Below are 7087 nucleotides of genomic sequence, written 5' to 3' on the forward strand. Positions count from 1 at the left end.
CTCGTGCCGCCCCAGAACCCTCCCTCGCTTGCCAGCTCTGCACCGCCTCCACCACCTCAACCGGATGCTTCGCCCATGTCAGCTATTCGGACATGGGTTGATGGGCCTGCGGCACCCTTGGCGATGGGATCACCGTCGGAGGCTGCTTTGGAGCATCTGACGACACCGACATCGGCTTCTTCTCGGTCTTCTGGTCGTCGGGGTGTGATTTTCTCCCCGGCGGTGCGTGCAGATCATGACATGGCCTTGGCGACGCTTCGGGCGCTGTCTCCTGCGCCGCCGTCGCAGTACGAGGAGGCTGCTCCTACGAACGCTGTCAAGGAGGATGAGCTGCAGCTTTCACGGTCTCCCGCAGCGTCGACGGGGCCGGCGCTGTCTCCTGCGTCGCCGCCGCGGGATGAGGAGGCTGCTCCTTGTATCGCTGTTATGGAGGATGAGTTGCAGCGTTCTATGAAGGAAATATGCCCTAGAGGCAATAATAAAGTTATTATTTATTTCCTCATTTCATGATAAATGTTTATTATTCATGCTAGAATTGTATTAACCGGAAACATGATACATGTGTGAATACATAGACAAACATATAGTCACTAGTATGCCTCTACTTGACTAGCTCATTAATCAAAGATGGTTATGTTTCCTAACCATTGACATGTGTTGTCATTTGATTAATGGGATCACATCATTAGGAGAATGAAGTGATTGACATGACCCATCCCGTTAGCTTAGCACTTGATCGTTTAGTATTCTGCTATTGCTTCCTTCATGACTTATACATGTTCCTGTAACTATGAGAATTGTGTAACTCCCGTTTATCGGAGGAACACTTTGGGTACTACCAAACGTCACAACGTAACTGGGTGATTATAAAGGAGTACTACAGGTGTCTCCGAAGGTACATGTTGAGTTAGCATAATTCGAGATTAGGTTTTGTCACTCCGATTGTCGGAGAGGTATCTCTGGGCCCTCTCGGCAATGCTCATCACCTAAGCCTTGCAAGCATGTAACTAATGAGTTAGTTATAAGATGAAGTATTACAGAACGAGTAAAGAGACTTGTCGATAACGAGATTGAACTAGGTATTGGATACCGACGATCGAATCTCGGACAAGTAACATACCGACGACAAAGGGAACAACGTATGTTGTTATGCAGTTTGACCGATAAAGATCTTCGTAGAATATGTAGGAACCAATATGGGCATCCAGGTCCCGCTATTGGTTATTGACCAGAGATGTGTCTCAGTCATGTCTACATCGTTCTCGAACCGTAGGGTCTGCACGCTTAAGGTTTCGATGACAGTTATATTATGAGTTTATGTATTTTGATGTACCGAAGGTTGTTCGGAGTCCCGGATATGACTGCGGACATGACGAGGAGTCTCGAAATGGTCGAGACATAAAGATTGATATATTGGACGGATATATTTGGACACCCGAAAGGTTCCGGAGAAGTTTGGAGCCCCGGGAGGTTTCCGGAACCCCCCGGGAGGTATATGGGCCTTATTGGGCCCATGTAGGAAGAAGAGAGAAGGAGCAAGGGAGGGGGCGCGCCCCCCCAAGCCCAATCCGAATTGGGGAGGGGGGCCGGCCCCCCCCTTTCCTTTCTCCTTCCCCCTCTTCCTATTACTACTACTAGTACTACTTCCTAATACTAGTACTCTTTCCTTCCCCCTCCAAATAAGATAAGGAAAAGAGAGGGAAACCTACTTGGAGTAGGTTTCCCCCTCCTCATGGCGCGCCCCCCCTAGGGCCGGCCACCTCCTCCCTCCCTCCTTTATATACGGGGGTAGGGGGGCACCCTAGAACACACAAGTTGATCATTGATCGTTGCTTAGCCGTGTGCGGTGCCCCCCCCCCCTCCACGATATTATACCTCGGTCATATTGTAGCGGTGCTTAGGCGAAGCCCTGCAACAGGAGAACATCAAGATCGTCACCACGCCGTCGTGCTGACGGAACTCCCCCTCGGCGCCTCTGCTGGATCGGAGATCGAGGGTGCGTCATCGAGCTGTACGCGTGTCAAGAACTCGGAGGTGCCGGAGTAACGGTACTTGGATCGGTTGAACCGGAGGACGTACGACTACTTCCTCTATGTTGCGTCAACGCTTCCGCTTCGGTCTACAAGGGTACGTAGACAACACTCTCCCCTCGTTGCTATATCATCACCATGATCTTGCGTGTGCGTAGGAAATTTTTTGAAATTACTACGTTCCCCAACATTCTAGGTCTCCCGCTGCTACGCCGGAGCCGTCTACACCACCTTTCCGGCCCTCTGGGATGCGGGTTGCTTCGGAGTTTACTACTTCACCGCCTAGACGTAGCGGCCGCCATGTTGTGGGGGCTGATGGGGCCTCTGCCACTGATGAGGATTCCATGCAGAGGGCCATGCGTAGAACGGCATCGCGGAACCTCGACTTTGATGGTAAGTCTCCTTGCAAATCATTTCTATCTTTTGATAAAGCCAAAATGTCTTCAAATATTGCTAGCCTTGGTATTTCATTAGGTAGAAATGATGCAGTAGTTGATTTCTCAGTTAAAGCTCTTAAGCAAATGGAGTTCGACTGGCTTACGGTTGCTCCTAGAACGCTTCTGACGGTGGATCCACTAGTATCAGATGAGGAGGATGAGGAGTCCGATGCCAACCATGAAGGCAAACTCCTCTCTCATCTCGTCAATGATACTACAGAGGTAGACTTTGAAGATACCATGCGTGATACGATGCTTTGTGAGCTCGTTGCATCGGTACGTAAGAACAAGTCTAACTCTGGTAGTAAAAAGGGTCGCCCTAAGAAGAAGACCAAAGTATCCAAACGTAATAAAGTTTCTCCATGAAAGGAATGTTTTGGAATAGCAGAGGTCTTGGTGACTTGGCTAAGTACAAACATATTTCCGATTGTGTTAGGGATCATGCCCTCGACTTCGTGGCAATCTCTGAGTGTAGTAAGCGTGACTTTCCAACGCGTGATTTGGACCATTTTTCATGTGGCAAAGATTACGAATGGCATATCCTGCCGCCTTCAGGGAGGTCCGGAGGTATTCTTTTAGGAATACATTCCACTTACTTGGAACTTCTTTCAACTTCAAAGGGTGAGTATCATATTAAATTCCACCTTAGAAACAAATCCGATAATTTCATTTGGAGCTTGGTTGCCGTATATGGTGCTGCTCAAGATGAATTTAAAGCGGCCTTCCACAGAGAACTTGTCAATACCTGCAGAGAAAATCCTCACCCCATGCTACTTGGAGGGGACTTCAATATTTTGCGATACCAACAGGATAAAAACAATGATAGGTTCGACACTCGATGGCCGTTTCTTTTTAATGCTGTCATTGACAGTCTTGATTTGCGGGAACTCTCTCTCTCGGGGCGCCAATTTACCTGGGCCAATAATAGATCTATCCCGACGTTCGAAAAAATTGATCGGGTGCTAGTCACCACAGACTGGGAATTTAAATGTCCATTAGCATCAGTGCGGGCTTTGGAGAGAATTGAGGCCTTATCGGATCATGCTCCATTGCTTACTGATTTTGGTCAAGCAGCACCCACTTCGAACCGCAATCAGTTTAAATTTGAACTGGGGTGGCTCACTAGAGAGGGTTTCCCTGAATTGGTTAAAAAGGTGTGGCAACGCCTAACACGGGGTGATACACCAATTCAACGTTGGAATAATCGCACTCGTGCGTTGCGCCAATTCCTCCGCGGATGGGCTAAACACACCGCTGGGATTTATAAGAAAAAGAAGTTGCGACCATCTGTCTTGATCGACTCCTTAGATAAGATCGCGGAGGTGAGGCTTCTATCTGCGACTGAGATTGAGCAAAAAAGTCATCTCAATGAGCAGCTAGCCCGTCTCTTACGTGAAGAGGAAATCAAATGGTACCAACGGTGCAAGAGCGACTCGTTGGTACTTGGGGATGATAACACGAAGTACTTTCAAATGTTAGCCAATGGCAGACATAGAAAAAAACAAATATTCACCCTTGATCAGGACGAGGGTCGCATTGAGGGGGACGCTCCGCTCAAGGACTTTATTACAAAATACTATAAAGACTTGTTTGGTCCTTCCTCGGAAACTACGCTGGAGATGGATGAGTCTATTTATCATGACATCCAGCAAGTTTCCGCTGCGGAAAATGAATTCCTAACCTCTGCTTTCACTGAGGAGGAAATACGGACTGCGATTTTTCAAATGAAACACAACAAATCTCCGGGACCGGATATTTGTCCGGCGGAGTTTTATCAATTTTTTTGGGATATGTTAAAGTCTGACCTGGTTCAATTGTTTAATGAACTGCATGCTCATAGACTAGACATCTCCAGACTCAATTTTGGTGAAATTATCCTTTTACCAAAGATAAAGGATGCCAATCGGATTCAACAATAATATAGACCGATTTGCTTATTAAACGTGAGCTTTAAAATTTTCACCAAGGTCGCGACTAACCGGCTGAATGGGGTCGCAGACCATGTAGTCAAACCAACACAAACAGCTTTCATGCAAGGACGGAACATCTTAGACGGTGTTGTTGTCCTACATGAAACTGTTCATGAGCTCCACCGTAAAAAGTTGAATGGGGTCACCTTTAAGATTGACTTCGAGAAAGCTTATGATAAGGTGAAGTGGCCTTTTTTGCTTCAAACTCTTCGTATGAAAGGGTTTTCCGATACTTGGTGCCGATGGGTTGAGAACTTTGTGTCTGGAGGTAGCGCGGCTATCAAGATGAACGATGACGTAGGCAATTATTTCTAGACTAGGAAGGGGCTACGCTAAGGCGACCCCGCATCACCTATCCTTTTCAACATCGTGGTTGATATGCTAGTTACTCTCATTGAGAGGGACAAGCTAGCTGGTCAAATCACCGGGGTCATTCCTCATCTAGTAGAAGGAGGCCTGTCAATCTTACAGTATGCGGATGACACCATTTTGTTTTTGAATCACGACCTAGAAAAGGCTAGAAACCTCAAATTGTTATTATGTGCTTTTGAGGATCTTTCTGGCCTTAAGATAAACTTTCATAAGAGTGAACTTTTCTGCTTTGGCGAAGCCGCAGAAACTTCACAAGAATATGCTGATATATTTGGATGCCAACTAGGCCAATTTCCGATCCGATATCTAGGTATTCCTATTCATTATCGGCGTTTGACAATCGCTGAATGGAAACATGTTGAAGAGAGACTGGAGAAACGGTTGGCGAGCTGGAAGGCCAAACTCTTGTCCTATGGGGGCCGAATAGTTCTGATCAACTCGGTTCTTACCAACATGGTCCTTTACATGCTATCTTTTTTTCATCTGCCAAAAGGTGTTCTCCAACGCCTTGATTATTTTAGATCAAGGTTTTTTTGGCAGAGTGACAATGAAAAAAAGAAATATCGCTTGGCTAGGTGGAATATATTATGTCGTCCTAAAAGCCAAGGGGGACTCAGAATCCAGGATCTTGAGATCAAAAACATTGCATTGCTCAGCAAATGGGTATACAGATTACTCACTGAGGATGGTGTTTGGCAGGAGATCATTCGTAATAAATACGCTGGGTCCAAAGCAATCTCCCAGGTGTACTGGAAACCAGGTGACTCTCATTTTTGGAGTGGGGTTATGAAAGCTAAAGAATTCTTTTTCCAATTTGGCACTTTCTCGGTTAGGGACGGCTCCCAGATTCGATTCTGGGAAGACACCTGGCTCGGGACTACTCCTCTAAATGTGCAATACCCAAGCTTATATCGGATAGTTAGACATAAGTTTGTCACGATTAAGCAGGTATTGAGACAAGAACACCCGGATATTTCTTTTCGCAGAACGATTTCTGGACCTCGTCTGACTGCATGGAACGATTTGCTGACTCGTTTGGGAGCTGTCCAACTGTCGGCTGAATCGGACATCTTTAAATGGAACCTGCATCTGAATGGAAGATTTTCGGTTAAATCCATGTATGATGCATTGGTTCATAATGAGGATCCATCTGATAATAGAAAATTGTGGAAGCTTAAGATTCCTCTAAAAGTGAAAATTTTCCTATGGTTTCTCAACAAAGGAGTTATCTTAACTAGGGACAATCTAACTCGACGAAACTGGCAAGGCTGCAAAAAATGTGTTTTCTGCAATCATAATGAATCCATTAAACACCTATTTTTTGATTGCAAGTTTGCTAGATCGGTATGGGCAATAGTCCAAATTGCTTCGAATCTATATCCTCCACGCAGCGTACGGAATATGTTCGGCAATTGGTTGAGGGGAATAGATAAACAATTGTCTAAGCACATTCTTGCGGGGGCGGCTGCCTTATGTTGGGCGTTGTGGCTCACCGGGAATGATATTGTTTTTAATCATAAAAGTGTTTCATCTCCTATGCAGGTAATTCATATATGCTCGCGATGGCTCCGTATGTGGTCTATCCTGCAGAGGCCGGAGGACAGAGACCTTTTTATGATGGCTTCTACCCGGTTGGAGTGCTCGGCCAGGGACATTTTTTACCCCCATGGATGGCGGTGTGACCTTCGGATTGGACCGGCATCACCTTAGGCCTCTTTTATCCTTTTTCGCTACTGCTGGCGTTTTTTGCCTTTTTATTTTGGCTTCTAGTACTTTGAAACTTTGGCTGTGTGCATCTAGCTATGCAGAGGCCGGGTGATCTTTGATGCGGTTGTATCAACTCGATATTTCAATTCAATGAAAAGCCCTTTATCGAAAAAAAATACGTGTGTGCACACACACTATTATAAACGCACCCACGCAGATTCAACCTCTGTGAACATCTCTAGAAGATGTGAGCCGATAGATGTTAAGATTGGGTCGCCACCGTCATCATATGAGGCAACGGAACAACGAAGCTGCCTGTGTGTAAACGATGGATCGAATCCAATAATGCTGTAGTGTGGAATCAAATCTAGCCGGCTGCAGTGCGTCATGGATCGACGCGATCTATCTTCGCTTCTGGCTGTCTAGTGAAATCACTGCAAGCATATGGGCTCTCGTCCTGTCCTCCACGGAACAAAACCTCGCAACTCTTTGCTCCCTCGCGGGTCCCGATGGCACGCACGATCGTCCGCCGTTTTGGTGGCGCGTGTCGACTGGGCTCTGTCCCCTTACA

Source organism: Triticum dicoccoides, chromosome 6B (genome assembly GCF_002162155.2).
Source record: "Triticum dicoccoides isolate Atlit2015 ecotype Zavitan chromosome 6B, WEW_v2.0, whole genome shotgun sequence".
Classification (NCBI taxonomy): Eukaryota; Viridiplantae; Streptophyta; class Magnoliopsida; order Poales; family Poaceae; genus Triticum; species Triticum dicoccoides.